The 25,084-nt window shown below is 39.0% G+C and overlaps 1 protein-coding gene and 1 pseudogene across 1 annotated transcript in view; one reads left to right on the top strand and one right to left on the bottom strand.

The window, feature by feature from the left end:
- PRKG1 (protein kinase cGMP-dependent 1) overlaps window positions 1-25,084 on the bottom strand; it is a 1,294,615-nt gene that overhangs the window by 367,068 nt on the left and 902,463 nt on the right. The window lies entirely within an intron of this gene.
- LOC140529309 (methyltransferase-like protein 22 pseudogene) lies at window positions 22,133-22,793 on the top strand (annotated as a pseudogene).

Here is a 25,084-nt window from a genome sequence, read left to right on the forward strand (position 1 = left end):
AAAGCTAGCAAGCACACAGACTTGCATAGGAATTTCTAGCTCAATAATCAAGTACATTTATTAAAATGGCTTCTATAATTTGAGAATATAATGCCTATGTATAATTTTGATATCTAAAGATATAGATATACAAACATATCTGAAAATGTGGTAGGATGGATTTTATAGAGTATTCACTTTAAACATCCCCTCCAAATGGGCTTGCTGACCTCCCATAAGATCAAATAAATTAAAAAAAGAAGAAAAAGGGGGAAATGAGGAGAAGTAAAGAAGGAAGAGAAATGAGTAAGGATAAAAATAAAGAGGAGGAAAGGAAGGAAGAAAAAAGTTTGTGGGTCTTAGAAAATCAGTTTAAAACCCTAGCTCTGAAGATGGTGGAGTAGAAAGATGCACCTGCTCTAGCACTTCCCCCACAGCCCATAAAATCCCTTTAAAAGAGGACTCTAAACAAATTCTAGAGCAGTAGAAGCCACAAAACAACAGAGTGAAAGAGATTTCCAGGCCAACGCAGCCTGTAAGACCAATAGCAAAAGTTTATTACATGGGGCATGAAGTGGAGTGCTACCCACAGAGCTTTGGCTGCACATTGTCAGGAATAGGACCTGAGCAGTCAGGGTTACAGAATCATGGAAAGTAGTTACAGTTCTCAGCTCCTTCAAACAACAAACACCAAAGACAGCTTCAAAGGTGATAAAGTGATAAAGCTTTTTGACCTGTGTGAGAAAAGAGCAAGGTCCTCCCCACCTGGCCCCAGGTGGCAGCACACCAGCAGCAGCATTCATTTTTGGAGCCCTTGGCCTAAAGCCCCTGCGGGAATTGAGCTGCTGATCTGAGTCTCAGCCTTCAGTGGAAGTCCTGAGGTGAGGAGGAGCTCTGGCTGGCATGTTGGAGCTGGTGGAGGGTCTGGAAAGGGAATTCTACTTGCAGATCCTGGGCAGAAAAGCTTTGGTAGCTCCCAGACCAGAGTGCAGGCCAGGAGAGGAGTAGACTTATCTCCCTTGACTGTGCCACCTTGAAGGAACTGAGAACTTACAGGTTCCCAGAGTATACCTCTCTATTGATAAAGGACTCAAAACTCAAGTGACTGGCTGGGAAAATGTGCAAAAAAGGGGAAAAAAATAAGACTATAAAAGGTTACTTTTTTGGTGAACAGATATTTTCTTCCATCCTTTCAGATAAGGAAGAACAATGCACACCATCAGAGGAAGACATAAAAACCAAGACTTCTGCATCCAAAACCTCCAAAATAAATATGCAATGATCTCAGGCCATGGAAGAGCTCAAAAAAGGATGCTGAAAATCAAGTAAGAGAGGTGGAGGAAAAATTGGGAAGAGAATGAGAGGAATGCAAGAAAATCGTGAAAAGCAAGTCAACAGCTTGCCAAAGGAGACCCTAAAAAAATGCTGAAGAAAATAACACCTTTAAAAATAGGCTAGCTCAATTGGCAAAAGAGATTCAAAAAGCCAACGAAGAGAAGAATGCTTTAAAAAGCAGAATTAGCCAAATGGAAAAGGAGCTTCAAAAGCTCACTGAAGAAAATAATTCTTTAAAAATTAGAATGGGGCAGATAGAAGCTAATGACTTTATGAGAAACCAAGAAATTACAAAACAAAACCAAAAGGATGAAAAAAATAGAAGATAATGTGAAACATCTCATTGGAAAAAACAACTGACCTGGAAAATAATCCAGAAGAGACAATTTAAAAATTATGGGACTACCTGAAAGCTATGATCAAAAAAAAAAAAAAAAGAACCTAGATATCATCTTTCATGAAATTATCAAGAAAAACTGCCCTGATATTCTAGAACCAGGTGGCAAAATAAATATTGAAAGAATCCACTGATCACCTCCTAAAAGAGATCAAAAATGAAAAACTCCCAGGAATTTTGTAGGCAAATTCCAGAGTTCCCAGGTCAAGGAGAAAATATTGCAAACAGCTAGAAATGCTGTGGAAATACAATCAGGATAACACAAGATCTAGCCACTTCTACATTAAGGGATCAAAGGACTTGGAATAGGATATTCCAGAAGTCAAAGGAACTAGGATTAAAACCAAGAATCATCTACCCAGGAAAACTGAGTATAATACTTCAGGGGGAAAAAAAGGTCATTCAATGAAATAGAGGACTTTCAAGCATTCTTGATGAAAAGATCAGAGCTGAATAGAAAATCTGACTTTCAAACACAAGAATCAAGAAAAGCATGAAAAGGAAAACAGGAAAGACAAATCATGAGACTTACTAAAGTGGAACTGTTTATATTCCTACATGGAAAGATGATATTTGTAACTCTTGAAATTTTTCTCAGTGTTTGGGTAGTTAGAGGGATTATACATACACACACACACATATAGACAGAGAGCATGGGTCAGTTGAATAGGAAGAGATGATATTTAAAAAATAAAATTAAGGGATGAGAGAGGAATACATTGGGAGGAGAAAGGTAGAAATGGAATGGGGGAAATTATCTCTCATAAAAGAGGCAAGAAAAAGCTTTTTCAATGGAGGGGAAAAGGTGGGAGGTGAGAATGAAAAAGTGAAGCTTACTCTCATCACATTTGGCTTAAGGAGGGAATAACATGCACACTCAATTTGGTATGAAAATCTATCATACACTACAGAAAAGCAGGGGAGTAGGGGATAAGTGGAGTAGGGAGGATGATGGAAGGGAGGGCAAGTGGAAGGAGGGAGCGATTAGAAGTAAACACTTTTGAAGAGGGACAAGGTCAAAAGAGAGAATAGAATAAATAGGGGGCAAGATAGGATGGAGAGAAATACAGTTAGTCTTACACAACATGACTATTATGGAAGTTGTTTCCAAAGCTACATATATACAGCCTGTATTAAATTGCCTGCCTTCTCAGTGGAGTTGTGGGTGGGGAGGGAGGAAGGGAGAGAAGTTGGAATTCAAAGTATTAGGAGCAAAGGTTGAGAATTGTTTTTGCATACAACTGGGAAATAAGAAATACAGGTAATAGGGTAGAGAAATGTATCTTGCCCTATAGGACAAGAGAGAAGATGGTGATAAAAGACAGGAGGGGTGTGATAGAAGAGAGGGCAGATTGGGGGAAGGGGTAATCAGAATACATGGCATTTTGGGGTGAAAGGAGAAGAGAGATGGGGAGAAAATTTGGAACTCAAAATTTTATGGAAATGAATGTTGAAAACTAAAAATAAATAAATAAACTTTCAAAAAAACAATCAAACCCTAGCTCTACTTCCCCTCCCCCTGCAAGTGAATTTGGACAATTGCCTTCATTCTTATGAATCTCAACTTCCCTAAATGCAAAATAAGCAGACCAGCCCAGAGGTTCCCTAAGGCTCCTTCCAGTCTAAATTCTGTATTCTTGTGATCCTAAAGGAGATAAATGGATACAAATTGTGCAAAAGAGTCTCTGAAGAGTGAATAATAGCTACAAAGTGCCACAGGAGATCCCAAGAGAGAGCAATCAATTGGTAGACAGCTCAATAAAATGTCTGTTGACTTCATTCCAAAAAAGAATGGTATGGGAATAAATCAGAAGTAGCAACTAAAGAAAATGGTAACTTGCAGATTCCCTTGGAAGAATGAAGGAGGTGACTTCATCAGGGTCAGCATGCCCTTGACCCTTTCTGATGGCCCAGCCAAAGTTCAATCACCAAATGCTAGCTCACATCGGGGAGGGAGGGACCTCCCTGGCCATCCACCTCAACACAACCCTGGACATGAAATTCTCTCCACAATGAAACTAACACATAGTCATTCGACCTTTGTTCAAGAGTTGCCATGAGAGAGTGGCGACTCTGCCACTTTCCCATACAAGTCTTTATGTTTTAGAAAGCTCTAATAATCATTAGAATTAATTTTCTGACTTCTTTCATGTCTACTAGCCACAAGGCAGCAAAGATACCTCTGTGTTTCTTGAGTCCCATCAATCTTTGTCTGGGGAGGTTCTGAGTGAGAGAATCTTATTCACAGAATCAGAGACTTAGAGTAGGAAGATGCTGAAAAATTATCTAGTCTAGGGGTGAGGAACCCGAGGCTTTGAGGCCTACCCTCTAGGTCCTGAAGTGCAGCCCTCAGACTGAATAAAATTTTCACAGAACAAATCCCCTTAATAAAAGGCCATATCCAAGGACCCTAGAAGGCTGTATGTGACCTTGAGGCCTCAGTTTCCCCACCCCTAATCTAGCTCAATTTCCTCATTTTATGGAAGAGAAAATGGAGACTCAGAGCAGGACAGTGATTTGCCCAGGATCACACATGTAACAATGTTGGGCTTGAGATCAAATCCTTTTGACATTCTGGGATAATAAGTCTAGTAGTTATGGAATGGTTAGCATTTGTTCATGAATTTTTTTTTCTTTTCTTTGAACATACATTTCTTTTTCTACATTATACCTGAAGTACTTTAAAAAATAGCCACATTTTCCATTTTAATCACCATAATTTCTGAACTTATCCTGCTGCTCATTCCTTGACATACTTGGAAGTGGGGAGTTAGTGCCAGCTCTTTAAGATGTGAAATATGGTAGGGAGGCCATTCTCAGGAATTGAGGTAAGAGAAGGGAAATAAGTACTCTCCCAAAGTCACTCCAGATTTAGTTACAGGGCCATTACTTGTGAGAATTACATATGTAGAACTTTCAAAGTATTCTTATTTGTAGTGGCTGCTTCAAAAGCAGAACCAAAGTCACTTCCTACCATCTAGTTAAATAGACACAAGGAAGTATAAATCCCATGGTTCCCTTTCTGGAATCACCCCTGAAACTCATCATTTTCCCACTCCACAACTCCTTGAGTCTAGAGATACTTCCTGCTACCATTCTATACTCTGTTCATCTTTCAACTATCCCTTGTCTGAAGCAATGAAATGTGACCTGACCCAGCCAGGCTTCAGAGCAGCAATCAAATTATCTGTAATTCCAGAAGATCAGAGGAGAGTAAATGAAATAAATGCTTAATGGCTCCAAGGGAGATTGCCATCCTGTAGGCTAAAGGAGCTGTCTAGACCTCTGGCAAGGTCCCCTACTCTCCTAGAAGACTGCTCACTTAACTTACTGAGTGCCTCTGCAAGATCATCTCCTCTACCTATTCTGAAACTCTCCTGACCACAGAAAAGAGAGATGTAAGAGTCTCTACTTTTTGAACTAGAAGAGACCTGAGAGAATCTCTCTTCCATGTCTCATGACTCCATCTTCAGAATTCAGCAACAAATTTCATAATGCAACAAACATTTGGATTGGGCCATCTGACATCTTAGATTCCTTCTATATGTACTATCATGAACTTGTCTCCTACCTTTTCTTATGGTGATCAAATGCCAACCCTTATTCGGCCTTTTATTTTTATCTCCCAATTTCAGATTTACTTTCTGGACTCATGCTTACATGTTTCTCTATCCACAGAACAACAGCCTTCTTTTGGAGGTTCCTGACCTTCCTATGGTGTGATAGGTCCACCAGTACTTCCAGGAAATTATGTTCCCAGATTGCCAGCATGATGTCAGGCCAAAGCATGGGTCTGGGAATCAAAGAATCCCAGGGAGAATTTTAACTGTGTTCTTCATTAGCTGAGAGACCCTAGGACAACTCACTTAGCTTCCCTGGATCTCAATTTCCCTACCTGTAAAATGAGGGGAGTGGCTTTGATGATTTCTAAGTTCTCTCCCAATTTTAGATCTATGATGTTATACTCTAAGTAGAGAGTGAGATAAGTGCTCATATGACAGATTGCAGGATCTCAGAACTTCAGCATTGGAAAGAAATCCAAAGCATAGAGTCTATCCCAAACCTCAATAAAATCCCCACTACAACATACCTACTAGACAATTTTTTCATTTCTTGAAGACTTCAAGCAAGAAACAGCCTATTACTTCCCTAAACAGTTTATTCCATATTTGGATATTTTTAAATTATTCATATTCGAGGCAGGGTGGAGACAAGATGGTGGAGTAGAAAGACACACATATGCGGGCTCTCCCCACACAGCCCATAAAATACCGGTAGAGAGGGATTCTCAACAAATTTTGGAGCAGCAGAAGTGGAGAACAACAGAGTGGAGGAGATTTCCAGCCCAGGGTGACCTGAAAGGCCCACAGGAAACGTCGGTTGCACTGAAGACAGAGAGGAGCACAGCCCAGCCTTGGCCACGTGGCTTGCAAACAACCCTTAGGAGCGAATCCCCAGGCCCAGTAGCAGTGGGTTTGCAGATCCCTCAACCCATAGGTGCCAAAGGTCAGTGACAGAGTTTTTTCAGCTAGCCAGGAAAGGAGAAGGGCCTTCCTGTAGCTCCAGCTTCAGGCAGTGGCCACAGAGGCCACATCAGGCAGGCAGCAGCAGTTCCCACAGTAGCCCCTATAGCTGTCTGCATCTGTTGTTAGATCTTAAAACCCCTGGGGGCACTGTGCAGCCCATTCTTACCTCAGCCCTCTGTAGAGGCCCTGAGGGAGCTGATCTTCATCTCACACTGAATGGCAGCCGTGCCAATGCAGCTTATCTGAATCTCAGCCCCCAGTGCTGGCTTGGCAGAACTGGAGGCCAGGTGACTGTGTAGAGGAAACTCTGCTAAGATTGTGGACATAAAAATCTCTTCTGCTCCCAGACCAGTGTGCATGCTTCATTGTGCCACCTTGGAGGAACTGAGATCTTACAGATCCCCAGAGTATACGCTGCTCTTCACAAAGGACCCAAAAGTCAAGTAACTGGTTGGGAAAATGCCCAGAAAAGGGAAAAAAAAATAAGACTATAGAAGGTTATTTTCTTGGTGAACAGATATCTTCTCCCATCCTTTTAGATGAGGAAGAACAATGCTTACCATCAGGGAAAGACATAAAAGTCAAGGCTTCTGTATCCCAGACATCCAAAATAAATATTCAGTGGTCTCAGGCCATGGAAGAGCTCAAAAAGGATTTGAAAATCAAGTTAGAGAGGTGGAGGAAAAACTGGGAAGAGAAACGAGAGAGGTGCAAGAAAAGCATGAAAAAAAGGTCAACACCTTGCTAAAGGAGACCCCAAAAAATGCTGAAGAAAATAACACCTTGAAAAATAGGCTAACTCAATTGGCAAAAGAGGTTCAAAAAGCCAATGAGGAGAAGAATGCTTTAAAAAGCAGAATTAGCCAAATGGAAAAGGAGGTTCAAAACCTCACTGAATAGTTCTTTAAAAATTAGAATGGAACAGACGGAGGCTCACGACTTTATGAGAAATCAAGAAATCACAAAACAAAACCAAAAGAATGAAAAAATAGAAGATAAAGTGAAATATCTCATTGGAAAAACAACTGACCTGGAAAATAGATCCAGGAGAGACAATTTAAAAATTATGGGACTACCTGAAAACTATGATCAAAAAAAGAGCCTAGACATCATCTTTCATGAAATTATCAAGGAAAACTGCCCTGACATTCTAGAACCAGGGGGCAAAATAAATATTGAAAGAATCCACTGATCACCTCCTGAAAGAGATCCAAAAAAAGAAACTCCTAGGAATGCTGTGGTCAAATTCCAGAATTCCCTGGTCAAGGAGAAAATATTGCAAGCACCTAGAAAGAATCAATTCAAGTATTGTGGAAATACAATCAGGATAACACAAGATCTAGCAGCTTCTACATTAAGGGATCGAAGGGTGTGGAATATGATATTCCAGAAGTCAAAGGAACTAGGACTAAAACCAAGAATCATCTACCCAACAAAACTGAGTATAATACTTCAGGGGAAAAAATGGTTTTTCAATGAAATAGAGGACTTTCAAGCATTTTTGATGAAAAGACCAGAGCTGAAAAGAAAATCTGACTTTCAAACACAAGAATCAAGAGAAGCATGAAAAGGTAAACAGCAAAGAGAAGTCATAAAGGACTTATAAAAGTTGAACTGTTTACATTTCTACATGGAAAGACAATATTTGTAACTCCTGAAACTTTTTCCGATATCTGAGTAGTTGGTGGGATTATACACACACACACACATACATACACACACACACACACACGCACACATACTCATACACTCACCCACCCACACACACACACATACAAATATATAGAGAGAAAGAGACAGACAGAGAGACAGAGAGACAGAGACAGAGACAGAGAGACAGAGCACAGGGTGAATTGAATAGGATGGGATCATATCTTTAAAAAATGAAATTAAGGGGTGAGAGAGAAATATATTGGGAGGAGAAAGGGAGAAATGGAATGGGGCAAATTATCTCTCATAAAAGAGGCAAGTAAAAGACTTTCCAGTGGAGGATAAAAGGAGGGAGGTGAGAGAAAAAAACATGAAGCTTATTCTCATCACATTTGACTAAAGGAAGGAACAAAATGCACACTCATTTTGGTATGAAAATCTATCTCACAATACATGAAAGTGAGAGAGAAGGGGATAAGCAGGGTAGGGGGGATGTTGGAAGGGAGGGCAGTGGGAGGATAGGGCAATTAGAAGTCAACACTCTTGGGGAGGGACAGGATCAAAAGAGAGAATAGATGAAATGGGGGGCAGGATAAGATGGAGGGAAATATAGTGAGTCTTACACAACATGACTATTTTGGAAGTCATTAGCAAAACTACACAGATATGGCCTATATTGAATTGCTTGCCTTCCCAACGGGGATGGTTGGGGAGGGAGGGAGGGAGGAAGAGAAGTTGGAACTCAAAGTTTTAGGAACAGCTGTTGAGTATTGTTCTTGCATACAACTAGAAAATAAGAAATACAGGTAATAGGGTATAGAAAGCTATCTTGCCTTACAGGACAAAAGAGAAGATGGGGATAAGGGAAGGGAGAGATGTTAGAAGGGACGGCAGATTGGTGACAGGGGTAATTAGAATGCTCGGTCTTTTGGGGTGAGGGGAGGAGAGAAATGGGGAGAAAGTTTGGAACTCAAAATTTTGTGGAAATGAATGTAGAAAACTTAAATAAATAAATTTAAATACAAAAAATAAATTATTCATATTCATAAATAATTCTTCACTATGTGGCCTACTCTCTGACACTCATTCCTCTAAAACTAAATTTGAACTTACTTATTAGTAGACTGCTTCACCAGCAGCATGAATTCTTGCACAGGTTCTAGGGTTATTCTATGGGAGCACAATGCTAAAACTAACACTTATAAGTCCCCACTAATGAAATTCTCCATAATGGTCATCCAGTAGACATAATTAGATGATATCAATGGAATTTACTAAGACTGCATTAAAAAGGAATGGATCCATATACCTGTGACATATCAAATATGGCTTTGCTTCTTTTGGAATTTCCCTTTCTAGAATCAACACTTATTAATCCTGGTTCTGCACTCTACAGCTAATTAGAGAAAATTTAATCTTTCTTCTCCATGAAAGCCATTCAAATACTTGAAATAAGACACAATGTCCTACCTCTAAGTCATCTTGTCTTGAGGCTAAATATCTCTGGTATCTTTCACTGATTTTCTTTGGGCATGAACTTCAACTCCTTAAGCATTCAAACTGCCATCTTTTTGATCCTCTCCAACTTCTCAGTGACTTTGCTAAGATATGCCACTGATGATTGAATACCATAGTACATACATGCCTTGACCAAGACAGAGCCTGGGGGACTATTACCATCAGTGTTCTGGATACTATCCTTCTTTCTATGTAGCCTTAGATTATATTTGTTTTCATTTTTTTTCCTTTTCATTGAGAACACAACAATTACCTCCAAACACAAATATTACAATTTCCAGGAAAAATAAGAAAGAGAATTTATATGTGAAACTGTCAATTTTTTACTTGGATTTCACATCACACTTTTGCATTACATTCAGCTTAGAGTCCTCTAAAGTCTCTGGTATTTGTTTTTTTCCACACACTCCTGCCTAGTATGCCTCCTCTATATTGTACTTATAAACATGGCTTTAGTTACCTGGACGTAGAACCTTATATTTATTCCTAATACATTTTTTTTAGATTTAACTTGATATTCTAACCATCCTATTTTTTTTTTATCACAACTGTCATACTGTTTGTTTAACTATGGCCCATTATGCACATTTGATGAGCATGCCATCTATACCTTCAATCAAATCACTGTCAAAATCTTACATGGCCCAAGGCCATGGCCAGATAACAGAGGAAATGAAATCTAAGGGTTTTCACTATAGTAGGATATTTATATCTAGAAGGGACCTCTGAAACCCTGTAGTCCCTTATTGAGCAGATGAGGAAACTGAGTGTTACTGTGAAGATGACTGCAAAGTCTTATATATCTGGGAGGATGAAAAAATGGTGGTAACACTCAAGACATGTAATTGTTGGGAAGGAAAGCCAGAGCAAAGAAGCTGAGTGCAGTTCTAGGTGTTTCATTTGAAGTGATAGTGGGACATCCAGTGGGTACAGACAGCTAGGACTATAGGACTGGAGGCCAGGAGAAGTCTGAGTTGGTAACAGCAATATTTGCATAGAGATGAAAAGAAACTAGATCAATGCATTAAAAGATGAAAGAGATCCCAGAGGCCATCTGCTTCAACCTCCTCAATTCACAGGTAAGAACCTGCATCCCAAAAAACTTCAGTGACTCTGCCAAGGTCACAAGATAATAAATGGAAAAATTAGGTCAAAGTTAGGTCTTTTAATTTTAGTACCTTTTCATTTATACTACATTGCTTCTGATATGAGCTCTTTGTGTTATCGTTGGAACATAGCAAGTAATTAATAAATGTTTTTCATTCATTCCTTTGCTCATTCATTCACTCATTCATTCATTCACTCATTCATTCATTCATTCATTCATTCATTCATTCATTCATTCATTCATTCATTGTATAATGCTTATCCTCTTCAGATAAACTCTTATTTGGGGAATCTGCTTTCTAAAATGCTTAGTGACTTAGCCAGCCTTGGGTTTTAACTTAAGATGGCCCCAAAATGCAAGTGAAGCATTATTTGCAGAGCCTTTTGATAAAAGAAAAACAAACAAACAGAAACTCTTCCTTTCCATCTTCCTTTCTCCTCTTCCCTTGGGTAAATTAATTAGGAATCATGCTTGAAATTCCCAAACATAAAATTGAGTGGTTCATTTAAATGAAGGCATTTTGTCACAAAAACAAAATATACACTTGGGAAAGGACAGAGATTAAAAGATCATCACCCCCATGATACCTTAGTGGAAAACAGTTTGTCAGATTAGCTCGATGTTACCTCCTAATTCACTGGCTGTTCCAACTTGGAGATTTTTGCTTGATTATCTAAGGAAATCAGGATGAAATTGATATGGATATACCTAGGAATAAATTTCATTCTTCAGGATGACTGATTATTAATATACATGAAAGAGAAGCGGCATTTTATAATGAATTCATTGTTAGTTAAAAAGCACAGGTCGCCTTTGATCATTTCCTATTAGTAGATAAATAATGAATGCTTTTTTATTTTTCCCATCTCATAATTCATAATGCTTCACCACAGATGCTTTTCTTTCCCTCCACTGTTACTACACATTCAGATTTTTTAAAAAGAAAGTATGATAATTGCAAATTTGGAAGAGACGGCAGACAAGACTCTCTTACATATCTATTCATAAGGATGCGTTTCACTCTTTTTGAAATTTTCAGCATCCAAAAATCTCATTCACTGTAATGAGTCACATTGACTTTTGTACATGAGCAGTCACCAAGAGCCAAGATCTGAATGATCCAACTGTAAAATCATCCACAAAATGTAAAACCTGAGGGTTTCCAGCTGGGAATGGATCTCAGAGCTCAACTATTTCAGTTCCCTCATTTGATAGCTAAGAAAGTTAATGATCAGAGAGAAGGGTCTGATCCCCACTAGAAAGGAAGTACCTTGAAAGTAGGGATTGTTTTATTTTTCATTTCTTTGTATTCATATATACAAAACCAAGCTTAAAGCAGGTGCCACATAAATGCTTACTGATTGTACATAGTGTCCTAGTTTTGGAAACCCAAGTCTCAGAGAGATACCGTAGGCAGTAAGTCTTTGAGCCGAAATTGAACCTGAGTCATCTTAACCTGAAATCCAGCATTATAACCATATGTCTTGCTGCCTGGAAGGTCCAAAGTGATGCATGTAATAAGTAGTAGAATCCAGGTTTTTATTCTCATGAAATTTACCCCTCACTTTCAGATCAAGCCATATTCAACTGCACACATTACACCAACTTTTTTTTCCCCTTGCATAATGGAGCATTTCATCTTCAGCAGCCACAATAGCTAGCCAATGAAACTCAAGCACTGGGTCAAAGGTGACAGAATTCATAATATAAAAGGTTTTTAGACTCCATCTTGTGTACTGTCTTCATTAAACAAGGAAGAGATCGAAATACAGAGAACAGGTAATGCCAGCAAAGTGGTGCAAGTGACTAGGACTCTCAAACAGGAATCAAGAAAATCCGAGTTCAAATCCAGTCTCATAAATTTAATAGTTATGTGATTCTCAGTAAGTCACAACCTTGGCTTGCCTCACTTTGCTCATATGTAAAATGGATTCAAGATAGATTGACATTTCAGTATGGTTATGAGGATCCAATGAAATAGTATTTCTCTAGTGCCTTGTGAACCTTAAAACTTTGAAATACTGGTGATGATGATGATGTTACCTGTCCATAGATTACACAGGTACCATGCAGTAGAGATAGGATAGGAACCCCAATTTTCTGAAGATAAATGTTGGACTTTCTCCCTATGCATTAATTGCTCTTAAATTATATGTTTGACTTAACTTGGGTTATTATTCTATCCAGTATATATCCTCAAAAATTTAACATATCAGATCCAATGAGATACTTTTGTGTTAGATATTGTGAGTAACTGTAATGTTAACGGGATTTATGTTAATGGGAGTTGAAGATCTTCCCTGCCCATTAATAGCCCTTCTGGTGGAGCTTGATTAGGGAAGGCCTTTTTTGTTGTTGGAAAGTCCAGACTTTTTATTAATTGCTAAAGATGAACTGGACCTACGAGGGTCATGATGCCCTCAGGGTCTGAAAAGTACATATATGCTCTGAGGTGAGGTTTTGCTTTGGGGGTTACTCTTGGAAGGAGGTTTGGGTGCCAAATGAGACTCTGGGTAGCCATTAAGGAGTCCCCTGGCTTTTAAATCCCAGATCTCTCTCCCTCATAACTATGTATATATGTAATGGTCAGACAGTTGAATCTGTCTGTTGATCTGTGATGTATGTATCACTTATGGTCAGATAGTTAGAATCCCTGTCTGCTGGTCTTTATTTCCTCTGCTTGTATTTTCTCTGTTGGTACATGTGATTAAAGAATATTGTTGACCCCTCAAAAGTAGCTTTCCATTTACAAAAGCAGATCTAAGAACCTGTGATAGCAGGCCATCCTGGATGTGTCAGGGTGCTTGCTGTTACAGTAGCATTTTGAATCTGGAAGTAGGAAGACCTCAACTTGAATTCCATCTTTACTACTTATTGCTTTGTGAGCAGAGGCAAGTCACTTAATCTCTCTGAACCTCAGTTTCCTTATATGTAATATGGGGATAATGTCACCTATCTTGAAAGGTTGTTGTAAGGCTCAAAGGGGACAACAGATTTAAAAGACTCTGTTAACTTTAAAGCAATATGCAAATATAAGCTACTCTTAAATTGGCAAGAGTCTTGATGATTAAAAAATAGAAAGTTTCCCAAGTAGAACAGGACTTTTAAGACTTTTATTGAAGTAGATGTGGCTCTAACTGGAATGCCAGGTGAAAGTATCTTTGTATGTAAACCTAGTATTCTGCTCGGCCATAAGCAGTGTGTCCTTCTACTCATTTCCATGTTTTGGGATGGGGTGGGTCACCATTTCTTACCATATTCACCAAGGACATTTCCATTGTCAGTTAGCAGATCATGGTGAGTTTTGTCAAAGAAAGTTAAAAGGCAAGGGGAATCTGTTACCTGGGAATATCTCATTAACTTGAGTCACCAGGCCTTGACATACTCTCTATCCCTTGCGTATGGAATTGAGGCCCAAATTATACTACATAGAAACCTTTAGGAATTTTCAGTCCTCAAAAGACTAAAAAAATCTGTAATTTGCTCAGGCATATGTGAAGTCTCAGTCTATATGGATAAAGCTTATTTGTTAGCACCTGACAGAAACTGAATTAATAACCCAGAATTTGTTTGAAAAAACCTGAGGCTTGTAAAGACACACTGACAGATTTCTAGTGTGTGCAAATCTGGTGTCAGGAAAAGAATTTCTGACTCAGCCATCCTTGTGATGAATGGTGAAACTACTAAAAGGAAACTTTGCTAAATGTACATTTCATGGAATACCTTCTATATCAAGGGTTTTTAACTCTTTACAGCAGTTTGGTAAAATCCTTTGTCCCAATAGTGCTCTTAAATGAATAAAATAAATATAATGAAATAAAATAAAATTTAAATCTATTATCAGTTCTCTACATGTTAAAAGGTCATAGTCTGCAGATTAAAAACTTCTGTCCCTAACTACATGGGTTCCCTGTCTAAAAGTAACAGTTTTTAGCCATTGAACCACAGTTCATTAGAGCTATTAATTCCATGTCTCATCCCTGTACTTGGCAATGGTAGTCCCTCATGTCTAGAATACACTTCCTTCTCACAACATCCTCTTAGAATTCTCAGCTTTCTTCAACTGCATGCCTATAGTATCCACTGAGCAGGATGCAATTTCCTTGAAGGAAAGAGGTGATTTGTCCTTGTCTCTTTATTCCCAGTGCGTAGCACCTTGCCTTAAATATAGTAAGTGATTAGCAAACACTTGCTGAATTAGTTTTCTACTTGGATAATAACTGAGAATGCTAAAGATATTTTTTAAATATAAAAGGGTATACTACCTATGATTCCGACCCCTTGGTAGAGATCTCTCCATCCTCAGTCTAAATTGTATATGTTTGTTTGTTTATTGATAGTGAAGGATAACCAGTGATCCACAAAGAATATCCATATAGTTGTATTGTTATGGTAAGAGTGATGGATTTGGAAATGAGTTTCAGTCCTGGCTCTGTGACTTAAACCTGGGTAGCTTAGGCAAGTCATTTAACTTCCCTATGCTTCAGTTTCTTCATATGTAAAATGATGGAACTGGAGTAGATAACCTCTTGGGTCACTTCCTAGTCCCTCTCTACAATGCTGTGATCAGAACTGTTGGAAGAAATACGCTGATGAGATCACAGATCAAACTATTATTTATGCAAGCTCAAGTTAGATTCACTGCTCCCTTCTACTCCCACGGATATGCAAAATTTTTGAGGGTGGGGATTCGCTCATTTTTATCATTGAATTCCTATGATCTAGTGAAATTTTTGCAAAAAATAGATACTTAATAAATACTTGTTGAATTATTCTTGAATTACTGTTGTGCTTCAGAAACTAAAGCCCATAGTTCCTGACTCAATTATTTCCATTGATGTTCCTCAGGCATTCTGATTTAGCAAGTTCTCTTGAGCTTCCTTCCTTCCTTCCTTCCCTTTTTCTTTTCTTTCATTCTTCCCTTCCTCTCTCCATTCCTTCCTCTCTCCTTTCCTTTCTTCCATTTCTTCTTCTTTCCTTCCTTTCTTCTTTTTTCCTCCCTCCCTCCTTTTTTTCCCTTTATTTTCATTGACTTAAATTCTTATTGCTTAGGGGGGGCATATAAATCATCCCACAGTGCTTGTAGGATTATGATATATTTGAGTGCATTTCAGTATAATATCATGATGGGTAAATTTTACACGATTATATGTTCTACTTGAATTCTACTACAAACAAATTGTGGAAATAAAATGATACCAATAAGCCTTTATTTTCATTGACTCCTCAGCCATGAACTATCTCAAAATTAAGTAAATTAATTTGTTTTTTTTCATTTCTACCAGGTACAATATGATAAGTAATGTGTTTGTTGAAGAGGAATTCTGTTTTTTTTTATAGAAATATATAAACAAAAATGGGGCAGGGGGATGGTATAGTTGAGAGAGTTCTAGGCCTGTAGGAAAGAAGAGGTATTTAAATATGGTCTCAGACTCTAAATAACTGGCGATCAGTCAACTGGGCTGCTCCTAAATGACCTTCCTCCAGCCATCCTCCTCTTGTGTTCCTTCAGAAGTGGAGAGCATCCTGGTTTCTTGAAGTCTGACCCAATGGAATGGCCAATCTCACCTAAGTCTGATAGCTGCCTTCCCTCTGAAGAGCAGTTGGACTCATGTCTGCAAGCAACAAACATGCCTTGTTTGTTGTGCAAGGTATTATGGGAGGATCTAAGGATATCAACGACCAATAAAATCAGTCACTCCCTAACAGTTTAGTTAGGGAAGTTGCATATACGTACAGAAGGGCATACCTACAGAAGGAGCAGCTAGAGGATACTGTGCAAAGAGGGCTTCACATGAGCTGAACAGTGGAGGAAGTGAGGATTTGGTGAAGCTCAGATGAGGTAAGATCCTGTTCTAGGCAGAATGCCCAGCCTAAATCACAGAAAGCAATGATGAACTAAAAGTCTAACTAGTGTAGCTCCAAAGTAAATCTGGTTCCTGTAAGTGGCAGTGGAGAAGGGGGTGCTGGGAGGGAGGGGAAAAAAAGGGAGTCTCTACTGTTCCCAGATATCTTGCTTTGTATGGGAGACTTTTAGACTCCTTCCCACACTTTCCCTTCTGGACTGTCTTAGAGGATGAAGGACAGAAATCTAAATCTGAAAGGAAGCTTAGAACACAGGATATTAGGATCACAGATTTAGAGCTGGAAGGGAACTTAGAGGTCATATACTCCAGCCTCTTCATTTTACAGAGGAGTAAACTGAGGCACTGAGCGATCGTGCCCCACATCATTTGGGTAGTCAGTAGCTGAGTCAGGATTTGTACACAGGTCATTAAACTCCAAAACTTAGTCCTATGTTCACGACACAAAGCTGACTTTCCCTGAGAAGGAATAAGGGCTAGATGTGTAGGGGATGTCAGCAAAACTTAAGATTAGGATATGAACCTTAACTCTAATCATTTCACATGACATTTCACATGTGGAGGGTACTTGACACATGCTTGACAAATTGAATTGATTCTCACTCTAGGTGGCATCTTTCTGATGGTAGGAACTTCAATAAAACCACCTGACCTAGGATGATCATAGTATTCATTTCCTTAGCAGTCACATTTTCCTCTCATCTCCTGAGAAGCCTGTGTTTACCTACCAGGCTTTCCCCAGCTCAAATCTGAATTCCAATGTGCAGGCAGGGCTTTTGGTCCAGGGTCAGGTTGGGAGTTTTGATGGTACCTGACAGTTAAGAACTAGAAAACTTTTCACTGGAAGTTTTTTTCTACTAATCTATTAGCACCCTGCCAAGAAAAGGAGATGAGAGGATGACCTTGACCCTGGCAGCAGGAAAACTGAGGCTTCCTTGATAGCAATAACTGCAACTTCCCACTTTCCTTGATGAATAATACGGACTTTAAGAAACAATAAGTAGACCGGAACAAATATGTACACCTAGGCTGCAGGCGCAGAATGGGGTAGGCTTCTTTGAGATGTATCCATGGTTTTAAGGTGGCACTGAAGTGCCAGCTACTCATCACCTCTCCCTGGGGATCACATCTTCATTTTAGAATCACTAACTTTTAGAGCTGGGAAAGATAGTAGGGTTGTCTCAATTGATCATTGAGGAAACTGAGGCAAAAAGTAGGAAAAGAATGGGCTCAAGGTCACATATTTTAGTGGAAAGAGGTCTTGTTAAAAACACTTTGTGAAAAAGCTGTTTTTTTGTTGCTTTGTTTTGGTGGACCCCAAAATCAGTGAGTTGAAAGTGTTACATAGCAGCCCCCCAAACTGATTCTAAGCTAAGTTGCATTTAAGAGAAAGTGGCCTATCCTGATGTAATCACAATTGGAGTATCATATGTAGTTTTGGAGGTCATTTGTATAGGAAGACAGATGGAGACAAGCTGGATAGTGTCCAGAAGTGGGCATCCAAAAAATAACAGCATCAGAATGCATGTCATATTAATGTTACTCAAAGGAAGAGTGGATATTTAGCCTGCAGAAGATTCAGAGGAGGCATGTCCTTAAGCAACAGAAAGGCTATTGCATATAAAAGCAGACTTCGGGGAGGTGAGAGGGTGGGAGGTTGGGAAGTGGGTGGGGGAGGAAGGGATGGAATAGGGATGGAATGGCCAGAAAAGAAGAGCAAGATTAGTGTGGCTGGGCTATGAAGTGTGGGACAGGGAGTCATGGGGGAAAAGTGGAGAAATCCATCTTGCAGTCATATTGTGAATGGCTTTAAATTTCAAATAGAGAAGTTTATATTTGACCCTTGACGGAATGGAGTATCAGAAAGGTCCTGTCCAGCACTTAAAGTCTGTGAAATAAACTTAACATCAAAGAAATATAGAGTGGGAAAGAGCCTCAGAGACTTCAGTCATTGAAAGTCATTACTGCTAACCTTCCTCTCCCACAACAATTGACATAGCTGCAGATTCCTGGGACATCACTTTGCTTCGATAACATTAAGGCTGAACACAATTTCAAAACCATTTGAAGAAGGGAAATTTCTTTTTGGAAGAAGCCTAAGTTAAGAGAAAGAGGAAAACTCAAAAACATAATTACATTTCACTCTTCTAATCTAAAATGTCCAAAGAATATGATAAAAAAAAAATTTAAGAATGGGTTATGTTTACAAAATGGCATATTTACCAAACATTGCCATGGCATCCTAATGCATTTCCTGCCTTCCTAAAAATAAAGACACTAATAGACTGGAAAGCTGAAGACATACTTGTGAAACCCATGTCTGCTCCATATAATAAGCTGTCATGTGATTAGACACCCCATTTTTGTTTGCAGGATTTTATTAAACAGCTCAACAGTTTTGTTTTGTCAGTGCAATGAAGTCGATGGCTATGTTTTTTTTTTCTCTTGATATTGCTTTCTCAGTGACAAAGCCTCATTATAAAAAGCAGCCACTTGCACAGAATCTCATTTGTAATTCACTGAGCAGGCAATTCAAATCGAATGGTATTGGGAGGAAGAAAATGTTACATGACACATATGAACCTTCAATATAAATCATATATATTTTTGTTCTGTTGATCCACTGGGGAGGAATGATATCTGATAGTAAAGAAGTTTGAGGGCTGATCACATCCAAGCAAAAGGAGACTGTTTTCAGCACTGCAGGATAAATGCATTGGCCATCTATCAATCATTCAATTACCAAGCATTTATTAAATGTGTACTATGTTCCAGGCACTGTTCTGAGCAATGGGAGACAAAGGCAAAAAATCCCTGCTCTACTTTGCCCTCAAGGCTCTTATTCTTGTATGGACAAGGTGACAATTATCCAGAATATAATACAAGGATATCACACAATGCAGGGGTGTCCACTGGACCATAGAGGGAAAACAATGAGAAGCAATCTCAGCAGCTATGCTGCAGTGATAGGTACATAGATGGGCAGCTAGTTAAAGTGGATAAAGTGCCAGGCCTCAAGGCAGGAAGACTCATCTTCCTGAGTTCAAATCCAGCCTTAGACACTTACTAGCTGTGTAATCTTGGGCAAGTCACTTAATCCTTTTTTTTCCTTTAGTTTCTCATCTATAAAATGAGTTGGGAAAGAAAGTGGAGAAGGAAACCACTCCGTTATCTTTGTCAAGAAAACCTCATATGGAGTTATGGAAAGCTGGACATGACTGAAATGACTGAACAATGACCATAGCAGTATAAATCCGAGTAGGATTCAGGATACATTGATCCAGAGCACAAACATTTATGGCAAGAGATCCAAGATGTATCTGCCAATGCGTAGTTGTATATTAGAGGAAAAGAGAAGTCTTGGGGAATAGAAAAAGGCTGGAGGTCTCTGTTAGGTTTGTGGCCATGCAGATTAAGGGTAACACCTGTTTAAGCCAAGCTAGGATTTACCTGGAGAAAATAAGGACTAGTAGGAACACAATAAGAGGAGAACTGGAAGCCAGATTTGAGAACATAGCCCCAGAATTAGTAGGTGGTCTTGAGACCCAGGACTTATGCAAGAACACATGTAAGATGCTCAGACTCTCCATTTCTTCCCTTATCGAACTAATAATTAAAAAGCTTCCATCTGAATTGTCTTAGGAAGATTCTGAAGATCAGCTGACAAGATCAGGTAGCAGACACTGAGGTCCTTTCTCAAGTTGAACTGCCAAACATTTAAAATCTATTTCAGAGAGCAAAACTCCAATAAGGTGGTCACATACAAATCTCAAGTATACATCTGACTAAAAGACAATTTTATGGAGAACTCACACATGGAAAGTGCTCTCACAGAGGTCAGAAATGATGCAAGGACACTCTCAAGATCTCTGAAGAACTTTCGAATCAATTGTGAGACAAGGGAGACAACAGCACAGGAACACCCAGGATGGTGTGCCTGCATCAGAGAAGGTGTTATGCTCTATAAGCAAAGCAGAATTTCAGCAGCTCAAAGGAAATGTGATATGCATAAATTTAGAGTCATTCTGCACTCCAAATGTTCATATGGACTATCTGTGCCCAATCTGTAGCACAGCCATAGTTGGACACACTGTACCTTTACCCTCACATAGTGATGTCGTTCTGGTCCTCTTTGGTCATGAAGGACAACAACCATTAGTTAAAGAGGAACATGACTCCAAGAAATGTTCCAAGGGAATCCAGCTGACATTGTTTTCTGTTTTTTGAATATTTGTTTTTATTTTTATTAAATGCTGTCCTTAGACTGAGACTACTTGCATGATATATACTTATTTCATATACTTCTATTGCCAAAAGATAAGTTCTAGACTAGCAAATACAAATCTAATCTACCCCACCCCCATCCTCCATAGGAACACATTTTTTTTTCTGAAAAAAATATCTTTGGGGAAGCTAAAAGTAATCTTAAGGCACGACTCGATAATATACTGGAACATTATCTGCCCCAGCTCATAGACTTGTTAATCAGATCTCTGAGGAAGGCATGCTTTCAGGCTGTCTTGTGGGAGGGCAGAAATTAAAGCTCTAAAGAATAAGCTTGAATTGTTATACCTAATTACATTAATGGACTATTCCAAAATGAAGGAAAGTGAGAAGTGTTCACTAAGCTATCTCAGAAATAAGGAAGTTCTAAAGACCAAGAGGCCTACCAAGGAAGGCCGAGGATTCATGGACAAGGCAAAGCCATGTTTCAAAGGATTACACTGTAAAGTCTAACATGGGAAGGGAGGACTAGGTACTTATGATGTCTGATTTATTGGGTAGGTAAAGGCTTTCTACTCTTCCCTAAAATTTCCCAACTGGCCTACCATGTTTCCATACATTCCACCATTTGAGATTTCTCTATTTGAGTTAAGACTTTCTGAATCTAGAAAATTCCTATGCCCCAGAGAGAGATAACATTAACACTTAAGACCAGGGGAATTTATTCATTAGTTGTCATTGTGGGGAAATGATAATTTCATATATTTATAAAACACTGTCTCTTTTGTAGTATGAAGCTTTACCACCATTTTGTTATCTGAACCCTATAACAACCTGATGAGTTAGGAGCTACAGGTATTAAGATTAGGAATGCACAGTGGGAGAGGAGGTATCTCAGACTTCCCCAGACTAGTGGGCTTGAGGGTTGGTGGGGCCCCTTGGACTCAGCCTTGCCCTGGCAGCCTGATGCTCTTATAACCAGTTAATAACAACACTGAACCATGATGGACCCAGAATAGGAGGAAGTTATGGAAGAAATTACAATTAAAAGTGACACTGTACTGTCTGATGTGCATCTAAATATCCCAAATAAAAGGCACCTCCTGATGAGTCTGAATGCTGTTGGCAATCTATTTTTCTGTCATAATCCAAACTTCTGTGGAACAAAGATTCTTGGAAAAATACTCAAGTTAAGGGGAAAAAAACTCAAAAAAGCCACTCAAATAGAAAATACTGTACATGATGACTGAAGTATTGAGGAATTCAGTGGCAAGCATGGCAATGGTATAAAATCTATACCATTTCTGAACAAGAATGAAACTCACATTTGACCTTTTATGAGAAGCGCTATTAAATAATGAAGATGACTTGGAAGTGGTGACTAAGAAGAACGTAGGTTTTCTCTGAGACAAAACAAAAAAAGCCATCAAGAAATAAGACACATCCTAAAATTCTAACCCAGGGAGCAGAAAATTTCAATGAAGAAGAGAAAGTAAATATTGACCACAATATGTTTAAAATAGAGCACACCATGACCAGCCCTCTGGAAGATGTTGGTGAACAGGTGTGGTGAGGTGCTTTCCTTCCAGCTGGCTACATCCTGTTCCAATACAACCTGTTCAAAAGTTGCACTGTGCTTGAGGTTGGGGCCAGCACTGGAACTGCCAGCATCATCACAGCAACGGTTGCTAAGGCTGTTTACTGCACAGATGTGGGTGAAGACCTCCTGACTGTGTGAATGGAATGTTACCCTAAAGAGGAACCTGATGGCAACAGAAGGAGGTTCCATTAAGGTTAAAGAACTGGATTGGCTGAAAGATGATGTGCGCTGATCCTCAAGTTCCTTTCAGTTGGTCTGAAGAAGAAATTTCTGACATATACTCATATTACCATCATAATGGCAGCTGATGTCTTTATGATGATTACCTCACAGATGCTTTATTTAAAATACTCCATATAGAATGACTCACAATTTGAAAAATGCTTGTACAATCTACTTATCAATGGAGAAAAGACTAAACTTCACACTTAGACATTTGGACATTACTTTTGAAGTTCAGAAGCACTTTCAATTTTCCCTAAGTGATCTAGAGAAACTCAGAGGAGGCAAAATGAAGTTTACTGTAGAGCTAATTGAAGCTAATTTCCCCCAGTTCCTTGTTCATGAATGTATACAGCAGTTGGAACATTGAAAGATTGCTGCTCCATCAATAAGCTGATCTCTCATGCGAACAAGGTGAAAATGTTCCCCAAGTCAATTTACTGTAGTTCTTTCTACACTGTATTTTCCATAAAATCAAAAGGTACCAAACTATTTTGCTTTAGTTTTTATAATTAAAAATGGTTAATGTGCCTAATTCAGTCTATTCATTTCTAAATTGTGATTTTTTCTGCTGTATAACATTGTTCCATACAACTTTGAGAGTATTATCTCTTGTGTAATTTAAATGAGAATTCTTTAATTATCAAAAAAAAGGAAACTCAGGCTCAATGACTGGTAAATTGTCACTAACTTAGTGTCAGAGGCAGGACTTGAATGAAAAGAAGTAAGTCACAATGGAAAGAGTCCCGGATTTGGAGTCAGAGGACCTGCATTTAAGTGTTGTGTCTAATGTTCTATCTTACATGACCATGAGCAAGTTATTTAACTTCTCTGAGTCTCTGTTTCCTGATCTGTTAAAAAAAAAATGGCAGAGATTGTCTGTGAGGTCCCATGCTACTCAACTTCTATGATACTATTATCCTGAGATTAGATCTTCTAGGCTCCAATCCAATATGCTATCCATTAGACCACACTGAATCTTAGGGAAAATTGACATCGAGGGAAATGGGCATAATTACGATAACTTTGATGAAGATGCGGGAGTGAATATAGAGTGCCCAATCAGGGACACTGCTCTGATATTGTTCCAGATGCCGTTTCTCCACTCATGCATATTATATCCTCTGCCCTCCATGTCATTTCTTATGCCTAGCATATTCACCCTTCTCCTTTTTTTTGCTCAGGGAATTGAATTCCTGCTGATCCTTGAGAGTGTTACTGACAAAGCACATTCTCCATAAGGTATTCTCTGAGATTCTCACGATCCTCACAGACCTCGCATAACACTTATTTATCATGAAATGTGAGCTTGCACCACTATCTGGGTTTGTGCCTTCCCCTATCCTAGGTTCTGAAATCCTTGAGGGCAGGCACCACTCTCTTTCACATCATTTTATCTCCCCCAGAGCTTAGAACAATTAGATTTCTGATTAATGTTTCCTGAATGAATGAATGAATGAATGAATGAATGAATGAATGAATGAATGAAGAGATATCCCATAGGTCACATAGATATCCATTCATACAGCTAAGGGGCTGCATGTCATTGGCCTTGAAGAAGGCTAACTGAAGATTGTTTTAAAAATCCTACTTCCAACCAGATCATTTAAAGAGAAATACCATAGTGTAGTACATGGCGAATTCAAAGTCAAAGATAGCCTGGACTCACGTTGTGTGACCGCTGCAAAGCACTTATTTCCTCTAAATCTCAGGTTCCTTCCCTGTATGGGGATAATAATGGTAGGACCTACCTCCCAGAATTGCTGCCAGGGTAAACTAAGATAATGTATGTAAAATCCTTTTTAAATCTTGATGTTCTATGCAAATGAAAGCTTTTGTTATTAATAATAATCATGATGCTAATTATTATCATTTTGTGAAGTGGACAAAGACTAGAGAGATTTTAGACACAAGGACAATAAGCCACTCATGTTGGAATACCAATAAGTAATGATGGCTGATTAGGGGACTCTTCTTAGCTGAATGTATAAAATTTTAGTAGAACAGTCTGTATCCTAGAGATGCCAAACAGAAACTGCTGGATTTTCTAGTCAATAAATCAACATTTGTATTGGCAGGCAGAGCTTTTAAGAAGACCAGGGAATGAATGCTGTGAGTTTAATGGGGCAGGGAGTGATTCTTCAGGATAGCTGAAAGTCTCAAGCAGCCTTTTTCTGGGCCTTCCCACAGAGGACAGGTTTGGTGAACTTCAGCTGCACCATGGGAAAGGGGCCATGGAATTGTTTCAAGGCCTAAAGGGACCTTGGGAAAATAAAGAATCAGACTCAGTTTTGGCAGGTAGATTGCCTGGTTTGGGTGTACATTTGATCCGTGAATTGTTGTTATCACTTAGAAAGTAAGACTTTTGAGAGTGACAGATGAGAAATACCAGGATATGGTTTCTGTTTCCTAAAGTGTTAGGGATTTAGGTGTTGATAGCTACAGTAAGTCCTGGGCAGCTCTGGATGGCCCAGAAATATCTTTTGATATTCTCATTTGGAGGGCAGATACAACACACATGTTCTACTGGCCAAAAATTTCATAAGACCCCCATCCCTTTTTTATCCTGAGATAGGCAGTACTGGATTTGGGCAGATCTGGACTGCAGTCCTGGCTAGGTAAATGCTGTCTGTCCAGTCTCAGGCAAGTCATGACTCTCAA

This window comes from Notamacropus eugenii, chromosome 1 (assembly GCF_028372415.1).
Source record: "Notamacropus eugenii isolate mMacEug1 chromosome 1, mMacEug1.pri_v2, whole genome shotgun sequence".
Classification (NCBI taxonomy): Eukaryota; Metazoa; Chordata; class Mammalia; order Diprotodontia; family Macropodidae; genus Notamacropus; species Notamacropus eugenii.